This window comes from Canis aureus, chromosome 27 (assembly GCF_053574225.1).
Source record: "Canis aureus isolate CA01 chromosome 27, VMU_Caureus_v.1.0, whole genome shotgun sequence".
NCBI classification, from domain to species: Eukaryota; Metazoa; Chordata; class Mammalia; order Carnivora; family Canidae; genus Canis; species Canis aureus.
Window position 1 is genome coordinate 34,364,949 of NC_135637.1, and position 11,796 is coordinate 34,376,744.

The following is an 11,796-nucleotide window of genomic DNA, read 5'->3' on the forward strand; positions in this document are numbered from 1 at the left end:
TGACTTCTGTAAAGGTCCTATCTCCAAATAATGTCACATTCTTAGTTACTGTGGGTTGGGACTTCAGTATATTAATTGAGGTGTAGAAATGGGCCCTGGGAGGGAGCTGACATCTGACCACCTTTTCCATGGGAACTGAACTAGAGGATGGAAGGGGTAGATTATCAAGAGAAGGACTGTCAAAGACCCAGCTGAGCAGAAGGACCCTGGCAATTAACACATTTTGTGGATATAAAACAAAACCAAAAAACCAGAGTGGTGGAGTTTCTAGCCTGGAGCTACTGGTAGGTTATGTGGCTGCTTGGAGACAGGCAGGGGAGGCTCTCCGCAATGCTGCTAGGGTTTAAGAGCAGGCCTCCCAGAGCCAGCTGGCAGAGGGACAAGTCAGAACTCTGGCCTGAGGCCTAAGGCAAGGGTCCGGTTCCTTGAGCAGGGTCACAAGGCAGGAGTCTGGGTACTAGGACTGGAGCTCAGATCAGAGGAATACTGGAAGTAACGATGATTTGATGTTGATCTTTCCACTTTAAATTCTCCCAGAAGAATGATCCAAAGCTTAGGCAGGACTCAACTCGAAAGCAGGCTAACAGCAGGGAGCTAAGCAAATTACAGATCTGCTTACCTGTCAGAGGCCCCCAAGGCCAGACACAAACCTTTGAGACCAACAGCGCCTCAGGCCAGTTATAAATTAACTCAAAATCTAAGTTCTGCTGTGGGTTGATTCAACCTTTTTTTTTTTTTTTTTTTTTTATGTGTGTTTTTTTTTAAGTCTGTTTTCGGAGATAGGCTAATGCTGACCATGTCATGCCACCACTTAAAAAACCCTCTGTTGGCTCCCATTGTGGTTATGACGGAAGTGTCCTTTAGGGAAGCCAGTTGGCCAACTGAGGCAGCACATGACAAACCTCCATGGCACCAAATACAGTGGCCCCTGAGTCCATAGCTGAGAAGTGGCTCCTTTCCTGCAAATGCTTACCAAAATCACAAAGAATTTTAAAATGAGAAGGAAGTCTATAATTACTCATTCACAAGAAATATAATCATCAAACAATTTAAGCTAGAATGTAAGTTCTCTGAAGATAGTACTCTAGAGCATCGTGCCTGGCACAGAGTAGGTACTCACTATGTTCTTATTAAGTGGATGGTTTAAAAAAAAAAAAAAAGAAGGAAGAAAGGAAGGAATATAGGAAGAAAGGCAGGTAGAGAAAGAGCAAGAAAGTGAAATTCTGTGCTCCTGGGTGGCTCAGTGGTTAAGCGTCTACCTTCAGCTCAGGTCATGATCCTATGGGTTATGGGATTGAGTCCCGCATCAGGCTCCCTGCACAGAGCCTGCTTCTCCCTCTACCTATGTCTCTGCCTCTCTCTGTGTGTCTCTCATGAATAAATAAATAAAATGTTTAAAAAAAAAAAAAGATGGGATCCCTGGGTGGCGCAGCGGTTTGGCGCCTGCCTTCAGCCCAGGGCGTGATCCTGGAGACCCGGGATCGAATCCCACGTCGGGTTCCCAGTGCATGGAGCCTGCTTCTCTCTCTGCCTGTGTCTCTGCCTCTCTCTCTCTCTCTGTGTGACTATCATAAATAAATAAAAAATTAAAAAAAAAAGAAAAAGTGAAATTCCTGGCCCACAAGGAGTGAAAGTACTCAACATCACTGACAGGGAAATGAAAATCAAAACCACAATGAGGTTGATATCACCTCACGCATGTTAGAATAGGTATTAACAAAAAGACAAGAAAAAGCAGGTGTTGGCAAGGATGTGGAGAAAAAGGAACCCTTCTGCACTGTTGGTGGGAAGGTAAATTGGTGCAGCCACTATGGAAAACAGTATGGAGTTTCCTCAAAAAATTAAAAACAGGACTACCATATGATCTAGTGATTCCACTTCTGGGTATGTATCCAAAGGAAATGAAATCACTGTCTCGAAAAGATTGCTGCACCTCCATGTTCATAGCAGCATGATTTACGATAGTCAAGACATGGAAAGAACCTAAGCGTCCACTGAATGATGAATGGATAAAGAAAATATGATGTGTATATATATGAAATGGAATAGTATTCAGCCAAAAAAAAAAAAAGAAGGAAATCCTGCCATTTGTATCAACATGGATAGGTGTTGAGGGCATTATGCAGAATGAAACAAATCAGACAGGGAAAGACAAATATTGTATGACCTCACTTATGCATGAAATCTAAAAAAAAAAACCCATACAGACACACAGAATAGTTTAGGGGTTGTCAGAGGCAGGTGGGGGATGGGTGAAGTGAGTAAAGGTGGTCAAAAGATACAAACTTCTAGTTATAAGATAAATAAGTAAAAAAATAAAATAAAATAAGATGAATAAGTAAAAAAAAAGATAAATAAGTTCAGGGGATGTCATGTAGAGCATGGTGACTTCAGTTAACAATACTGTATTGTGGGATCCCTGGGTGGCGCAGTGGTTTAGCGCCTGCCTTTGGCCCAGGGCGCGATCCTGGAGACCTGGGATCGAATCCCACGTCAGGCTCCCGGTGCATGGAGCCTGCTTCTCCCTCTGCCTGTGTCTCTGCCTCTCTCTCTCTCTGTGACTATGATAAATAAATAAAAATTAAAAAAAAAAAATTAAAAAAAAAAAAAAAAAAAAACAATACTGTATTGTATGTTTGAAAGTGAATCTTTAAAGTTCTCATCATAAGACAAACAACTCTGAGAGGTGATGGATGTTAATTTACTATGGTAACCATTTTGTGATACACACAGGTACGTAATCATGTTGTACACCTAAAGCTGATATAATGTTACATGTCAATTATATCTCAGTAAAACTCGGGGAAAAAAGTGAAATTCTCATCATAACTGAAAACCCCATTCTCTCTCTGTAGGAATGCTATTGAGGAATCAGGTTAAAATCTGATGAGAGCTTCTTACGTCTTCCCTAGACTGAGCACCACTAGACAGAGCCATACAGTATTCACCTGCACATCCCAATCCCACTTCCCAGATGCTCAGCACATCATGTGTGCTGAGTTTATTCATCACATAAATGTCCATTATCTCAGGATCTTAGAAAGGGCTTCTTTTTCTGAATTCCAGTAAGGAGGGATTTTAGCCACATTTGCTTGAATGGCTCCCAGGAGTCATTTTTTTTCTTCTTCCCGATGACAAAGCCACAGTCTTGTTTGATCTAAGTCAGGCATAACTTGCCCCATTCCTGCTGGTGCTTGCTTTAGAAATGGACGTGTGATCCAATGGGGCGGGGATGGGAAGGAGAAACTCTTGGAAGTTTAATTGAGGAAATGCTCTTTGCTTTTAAAAACCGACACACAGGGCAGACCCGGTGGTGCAGCGGTTTAGCGCCGCCTGCAGCCCAGGGTGTGATCCTGGAGACCCTGGATCGAGTCCCACGTCAGGCTCCCTGCATGGAACCTGCTTCTCCCTCTGCCTGTGTCTCTGCCTCTCTCTCTTTGTGTGTCTCTATGAATACATAAATAATCTTAAAAAAAATAAAAAATAAAAACCAACACACAAAAACATAGCAGTCCTTCTTCCACTAGATGTGAAGCTTGGGGTAGTTGCAGACATCTAGACACCAGTGAGAGAATGCAGCCAAAATCTGAAGGTGGTTAGGACCAAGAAATTCACAGAGAAGCAGACCCAGGAGTCTGGAAATCCTGCATCTTGAGCTGCCATACTACAGACTTTGTGTTATGGGAAATGACAAATACCCTTCCTGCTTAAATTATTTTGGGTTTCTAATTTTTGCAAAGGAAAGCCCGCCTGGCTAAGATGGTTATACCATGAATCGGTGATGAGTAAACTTTTGTAAGGTCCCTGAGTCACTCTAGCATTGCAGGTATAGACCAATCGATCTAATTGCCTAACTCCAGGAAGGGTAGACTGACCTAAGTTGGACTACATTTTTTAAAAAGATTTATTTATTTATTTTAGAGAAAGAGAGAGCCCAAACATTTGAGAAGGGAGGGGGGCAGGACAAGGGGAGAGGGAGACAACCCGACTTCCCACTCATGCTCCATCCCATGACCCTGAAATCGTGACCTGAGGCAAATCAAGAGTCAGACACTTACCTGGGCCACCCAGACGCCCTGAGTTGTGGCTACTTCTTGAACAGGCTTTGCATGAGAAATGGAGTGAGAGGATCCTAGATGATCTGGGAGTTTAAACAAAAACAAAGTCAGGGCATCTGGGTAGCCCAGTTGGCTGAGTGTTGAACTCTTGATTTTGGCTCAGATCATGATCTCATGGTCATGGGATCGGGCTCTTCGTCAGGCTCCATGCTCAGACCAGAGTCTACTTATCCCTCTCTCTCTCCTCCTCCCCACTGCTCCAGAGAGCATGCTGTCTCTCCCTCTCTCTTTCTCTCTCTCTCTCTAATATAGATAGATAGATAGATAGATAGATAGATAGATAGATAGATATACAATCTTTTTTTTTTTTAAGATTTTATTTATTTATTCAGGAGAGACAGAGAGAGATAGAAAGAGAGAGAGAGGCAGAGACACAGGCAGAGGGAGAAGCAGGCTCCATGCAGGGAGCCCAACCTGGGACTCAATCCCAGGACTCCAGGATCACACCCTGGGCCGAAGGCAGGCGCCAAACCGCTGAGCCACCCAAGGATCCCTTTTCTTTTTTTCCAGATACAATCTTTAAAAAAAAAAAAAAAAAAGTCTTCATTTTCAGAAGTAAAAATGTTCAAAGGAGCCGCTATTATGAAGGGTAGGAAACTAAAATGTGGCAACAGGCATCGACACAGGAAAAGAAGTATTCATGATTTTATAACAGCTTTCAGATTTTAGTCTTGTATTAAAGAGAGGGGATTTGGGATTGAAGTCTTCTGCCTACATTATTAAAAGGAGATTTTATCTTTATAGAGATGAGAGTACAGTGAAGAACAGTTATAAGCTACTTCCTCCCTCAGGGGCACTTAGGTGGCTCAGTTGGTTAGGCATCCAACTCTTGGTTTAGGCTCAGGTCATGATCTCTGAGTTATGAGATCATTCTTCACACTTAGGACGGAGTCTGCTTGAGATTTGCTCTCTCCCTCTTGCCCCTCCCCCATACACTTGCACATTCTCTCTCAAATACATTAAAAAAAAAATACTTACAAAAAAAGATACTTTGTCCCTCAGATAGAGATGGTTGATGCAAGACTCATAACATGTAAACACTAAGCCTTGTATTTAGGCAAAAATTTCTAGTTCTGGCCCCAACTGTTGCAGAATGACCATCCTGCCTCCTGTGATGGTATGTAAGTTATATAGCATGAATGCTATGGTTATTCATTGAAAGTTATTCTATTTTTTAAAGATTTTATTTATTTATTCACAAGAGACACACACACACATACAGAGAGAGAGAGAGAGAGAGAGAGGCAGAGACACAGGCAGAGGGAGAAGCAGGCTCCATGCAGGGAGCCCGATGTGGGACATGATCCCGGGTCTCCGGGATCACGCCCTGGGCCAAAGGCAGTCGCTAAATTGCTGAGCCACCCAGGAATCCCTGAAAGTTATTTTACAATGAGAATCAAACTATTTATTACTGAAAAGGTGGGATCTCGGCTATAGGTCAAGTTTTCACAGGGTCAGTCACCACTGTCTTACTAATCATGGAAAGGAAAAGATGTTTCTCTCAGATGGAAAAGAGAAACTGAGTAGGAAGGACCCAGGTTGTATAGTAGGATTAGCTAGCTTGGTTTTTTTTTTTTTTAATGATTTTATATTTATTCATTTGAAACAGAGAGAGCACAAGCAAGGGGAGAAGCAGAAGGAGAAGGAGAAGCAGACTTCCCACTGAGCTGGGAACCTGACTCAGGGCTCCATCCCAGGACCCTGAAATCATGACCCAAGTCAAAGGTAGACACTTAGCCGACTGAGCCACCCAGGCACCCTAGATAGGAGTTTTAAAAACTACTGACGATGGTTATTAAATATATGAAAAAATGCACAACTTCACTCCTAATAGGAAAAATGAAAAATAAAACTACTCTGAACATTTTTTTCACCTATAAGATTGGCAAAGATCTAAAAGTTGAACATGTAATTTCACCAATGTCCAGTTCTCCTCTACTCCTGAGGATCTAGGGGATACAATTCCCTGGTCCCTCTTCATTGAGGCTTGGCATACAAATTCTGAGCCATAATTCTGTGAGCAGAGTTAACATACTTCCTCTGGGCTGAAGCATTTAATAGCTGGTGTTCTTAAATGAAAGAGACTCTCCAGGGGCACCTGGGTGGCTCAGTGGTTCAGCATCTGCCTTTGGCTCGAGTGGTGATCCTGGGGTCCTGGGATTTTTTTTTTTTTAAGATTTTATTTATTTATTCATGACAGACACAGAGAGAGGAGAGACACAGGCAGAGGGAAAAGCAGGCTCCATGCAAGAAGCCCAATGTGGGACTCGATCCCAGGACTCAGGGATCATGGCCTGAGCCAAAGGCAGATATTCAACCACTGAGCCACCCAAGCGTCCCTGGGGAGTGGGGGGGGGGGTGTGGTCCGGGGATTGAGTCCTGTATTGGGCTATTCACAGGGAGCCTGCTTCTCCCTCTGCCTGTGTCTCTGCCTTTCTCTCTCTCTCTTTCTCTCTGTCTTAGACTAAGACACCTGCAGTACATATGTAATTATATACATACAAAGTTATACTTTGAGGCACTGTTTATAACAAGCATTTGGGAATGATAGGAATATCTGCCTACAGAGATAGATTAAATAAACTGCTATGTCTCCATAGTGGAATAGTATACAAATGTAAAAACAAACAACAAAGAAGGTCTCTACATACTGATATGGAAATGTTTCCCAGATACATTATTAGATTTTTAAAAGCCAGCTGCAGAAGAGTGGATATAATGTAAGAAAGTGAAGATAATTTTTTTAAAAAGTAGGCTCCACACCGAAGTACCTGCATGGTTCAGTTGGTTAGGCCTCTGCCTTTGGCTCGGGTCGCGGTCTCAGGGTCCTGGGATTGAGCCCCACATTGGGCTCCCTGCTTGGTTAGGGGGGGTCTGCTTTTCCCTCTCCCTCTGCTCTCCCCTTGCTTGTGCTTTCTCTGTGTGTGTGTCAAAAAATAAATAAAATATTTTTAAAAAAAAGGCTCCACACCCAGCCTGGAGCCCAACATGGGGCTTGAACTCACAACCTTGAGATCAAGACCTGAGCTGGAAAAAAAAAAAGACCTGAGCTGAGACCTAGAGTTGGATACTCAACTGACTGAGCCACTCAGGTGCCCCCCCAAAATACACCATTCTTACTTGTATAAAGAATCACTTGTGTAACATACAACAGGCAAATAAAAATGGTAAACTACAGGGGCCTCTAAGATAGCTGGGACAGATATATCATTTTTTTAATTTGAATCATATGAATGCATTACCTGTTCTTTGTTCTGTTTGTTTGTTTGCTTGTTTTCAAATATAATTCAGATCTCTCCAGGTCAATTAAGTGAGTCTCTTGAAATGGGGCCTCAGTGGGTTTGGGGGGTGTTTTTGTTTTAATGCTCCCCAGGTGATCAAATGGTCAACAAGGTTTAAGAATCACTGCTTTCTACCTTAGTCTGAGATTTAATACAGGATTAGAGAAGTACAGTTGACCCTTGAGCAATGCGGGGGTTAGTCAAAAATTTTATGCAGTCAAAAATCCACTTGTGGGCACCTGGGTGGCTCAATGGTTGAGCGTCTGCCTTTGGCTAGGGTTGTGATCACAGGGTTCCGGGATCAAGCCCCACAGGATCCCTGCTCAGCAGGGTGCGCTTCTCCCTCTGTCCCTCCCTCTTCTTGTGCTTTCTCTCACTCTTTCTCTCTTGAATAAATAAATAAAATATGTTTTTAAAAAATCATAAGAGGTGCAGCCCGGGGGGTTCAGCGGTTTAGCATGGCCTTCAGCCCAGGGCGTGATCCTGGAGACCCAGGGTCGAGTCCCACGTGGGGCTCCCTGCATGGAGCCTGCTTCTCCCTCTGCCTGTGTCTCTGCCTCTCTTTCTGTCTCTCATGAATAAATAAATAAAATCTTTTAAAAAATTAAAAATAAAAAAAATAAAATGTATTTTAAAAAATAAAATAAAATACATTTGTCATTCTCTACTATATTTGTCAACAAAGATCCACAATTAAGTGGGCCCCTGCAATTCAAACCTATGTTGTTTAAGAGACAACTGCAGCTTTTATGTTGTAGGTGTATGTGATCTTTAGTCTTGGCTTTGTTTTCTAGCACCTAACTCTCGTGGCTCAAGTCTCCCCTTATGGATAGAATCCTATCCCTAGATGAAAGGGTGGGAGGCAACCAGGGATCATATTCCAGGCTGTCTGGGGCTAGATACTCTGAAATAGGGAGCTGTCCAGACAAAGATGAGTAAGATGAAAACAAACACTGAGTTTAATTATCAGGGTGTGAGATTGTATTGAGGACACTTTTTTGGGGAGAGAAGGTCTGTAGAGGTTGTGGTAGTGATCCTAAAAATTCCTAGGTCACACAGAGAACGGGACAAAGACACACATTCCATATGGAGGATGGCAAACAATGTCCCATGGGCCTAGCGTATGGCTGGTGGCCAAAGAATGGTTTTATATCTTTAAATGGTTAGGGGAAGAAATCAAAAGAAGGATATTTCATGACACATGACAATTATATGAAATTCAAATCTCAGGGTTCATAAAGGTTCACTGAAATGAATCTACACTCTCCCCCATGGTAACAGAGCCACACGTTATTTAAGGCTGCTTTCCTACTACACGGGCAGAGCTGAATCGTGATAGAGACTATACGTGGCACTCTCCTCCCTTTGCACTGCTGCTCAGCTTCTAGACCCTCCAGACTGCAGTGATGCAGTTTATAACTCAACAGAGCTCCAAATGCCATGTGTTATCATTGCACCATGGCATTTTATTTTTTTACTGCTCATGCGCATCCATCATGAAAAGAACGAAAGCAAACTCTAAATATCACACTTCTAAGGCAAAGTGGGGGGTAGATTTTTTTTGTTGTTTTCAAATTAAATGGCAACACATTGGGTTTATCACACAGTGATGCTGTATCTGTGCTGAAAGAACACAATATGTATCAACTGACACTAATCCGTCATTGCGGTGTCCCCAACTCACAGGAAAACAACAGCCAGAAAAAGACAGAATATTCAAGATGGAGTAGCTCATAGCTCATCAGAATTTCTTCACAAAAATAAATGAAAATGAAGTTCCAATCAAAGTGGGTTTCCAGGTGGCTCATTTGTTAGCCAAAGGAAAGCTGCTTGCTGATGCTGAGTTAATTAAATTGTATCCAAGGAAAATACACTCATTTTAGACTCTTATTATTCAGTGAGAACAGTTGCTCAAACATTATAGAGGACACTGGGAGCATCATCAATAGTCAATTAAAAACAAGACAAGTTCTGGTTCAAGATGGTAATATAGGCAGATCCCAAACTCACCTCCTCCCACAGACATACTGCGTCTACAGCAACATATGGAACAATTTCCTCTTAAAAAAAAAAAAAAATAACGCTAAAGCCTGCTTAAATGACAACTACACTTTGAGAAGAAAACTCCACTGAAGCAGGTAGGAGAAGCTGAGAAACAATCTCATCATAAATCCCAATCCTAGTATAACAAGCCACAACCAGAAGAAAGCATAAAACCCACAGCTTATCCCTAAGGAGTAAAGGATTTGAACCCCATGTCAAGTACCTCAACTTTTAGGACTTGCATCTGAGAGAAGAGCCCCCCAAACACCTAACTTTGAAAACCAGTGTGGCCCGCATCCCAAATCCATAGGATTATAGTGATCTGAGAGACAGCTCTTAAAGGTCCTGCAGGCTTGGACTTGGTGTCCACTGTCTATGTTCCTTGAGAGCAGCTCCATAGTCCACCAGATGTGGGCCAAACCTGAAGCCTGCCCCTTAGACAGGCTTCAGGCTGAGCAGAGCACAGCTCAGAGGCAGCCCATAGAGCCCAGACTTAAAGTGAGAGAGGCCCACCTGCTTATATTGAAGTGTAGGCCTGAGGGGAAGGCTCCTAAGTAATTTTACACACATATAGGAGCATGCTGGAGTACTCTCCAGGATGGAGACTGGTGGGTGCCACCTTCCCATTCTCCCTTTGCCATGCTCCAGAGCACCAGTATCTTCCAGAAGGAAGCTTCTACATGTGACAGGTCCAGGAGACACTTACTGACTATCTGGCTCTGAAACCCAAGGGAGATTGTGTTACTGGGCCTATGGGACTATAATAATCAGTCACTCAGAAAGGAGCTCATAGCCCTGTCTGGCACCCTGATTTTTGTGGCTGTAGCCAGGGGACACCTCTGCATTGCCTGGTTTTGGTGAGACCAGGGTCCCACAGGACTGTAAACAATGAAGGAAGTGTCCTTAAAAAGCTACCACTCCTTTTTGTAGTAGGAAAGCAGCAAGAGGCAATGGATGAAGAAGCTGTCTTCCTGTGAAGGAGGCCTAGTAGTTACTCATCATGACTGTAACCTAAGGGGGCAGGCTTCTGATTAAACACAAATCCAAGAGCTGACTGTAATCCTTTCCAGAGACCTCAGAGGAAAGGCACTATCTTTGAGCTTTTTCTCTGCCATGCTCTAGAGCATGAGTGTCTCCTGGAGATGAGCTTTACACCAGGCTGATGCCTTGGTTTTTACACCCCATGCCCTGGATTTCGCAGCTGCTTTCCAGGGGATACCACTTGATCACGTGGCTCTTGCACTTGTGGGTTCCATGGGGCTGTGGGAATCGGAGACATAGTTCTTAGACTACCATCCAGAGGGCATTGCACAGACAACAGACCAGCATGTACCCCTGTCCCCCGCCCCCAGTCTTTCTGTAAAGGATGCCTTTTGGCTGGTCCTGGAGCTTACGTCTAAGGGGCAGGCTTCAGGTTTGGCCCATATCTGGTGGACTATGGAGCTGCTCTCAAAGAACATAGACAGTGGACACCGTTTTGGTGCTCGCCCTCTGCCATGGTCCAGCACATCAGTAGCTCTCAGAGAAGGGCTTATACACTCATCTGGGGCCCCGATTTTTGCAACTGATACCCAGGAGTCACTGCCAGATCACCTAGCCAGTAGGGCTTATGCATGTAATCCCATGGGACTGTATATATCTGCATATTTTTAAAAACTGCTGCCTGAGAGTCTGACTTTCAAACAACCTGAGTCCAGGTGCTGAGATCTTCCCCAGTTAGGGACACTGATGGGTCTTAACACAGCTTCAACTTCTGGGAGCTATTACAAAGATAATACATTGCCCGGACAAGCACAAAGTTTTGGGAGACGACAAAGAGCTGGGACAGATTTGAATGACAAGACCTACTTCCTATGTGACGTCATTCTTTCACAACTAGGAGAGGTGGCTGTTTCATCTACTATACAGAAACAAAGAGAGTCAAGCAAAATGAAGAAACAGAGGAATATACACCAAATGAAAGAACAAGATATCTGGCATGCTTCAGGGGATGAAGCCACTGTTTGCTTTGCCTCCCTTTGGCTGCCTACACACACTGTGGCCCCTCCTCTTTCTGCTGACCTATCCTCTCCCCTAAGCCAGGCCAGAGTCATCAATGTGCAACAGGTGTCTTTAGTCTTCATACTCATCAACTATGACCTTCCCACCGACAGGGAAAACTATATCCATAGATCGGTCATGGTGGATGATTCGGTCATAAGGGTGTGGATACTAACGTGGTGACAGAAGAAGACAAGAGGACTCTTCAAGACATTGAGACCTTCTACAACACCTCCATTGAGGAGATGCCCTTCAATGTTGTTGACCTCATCTGAGGGGCAGTTCTGCTACCTAGCCTGACCCAGGCCTCTGTC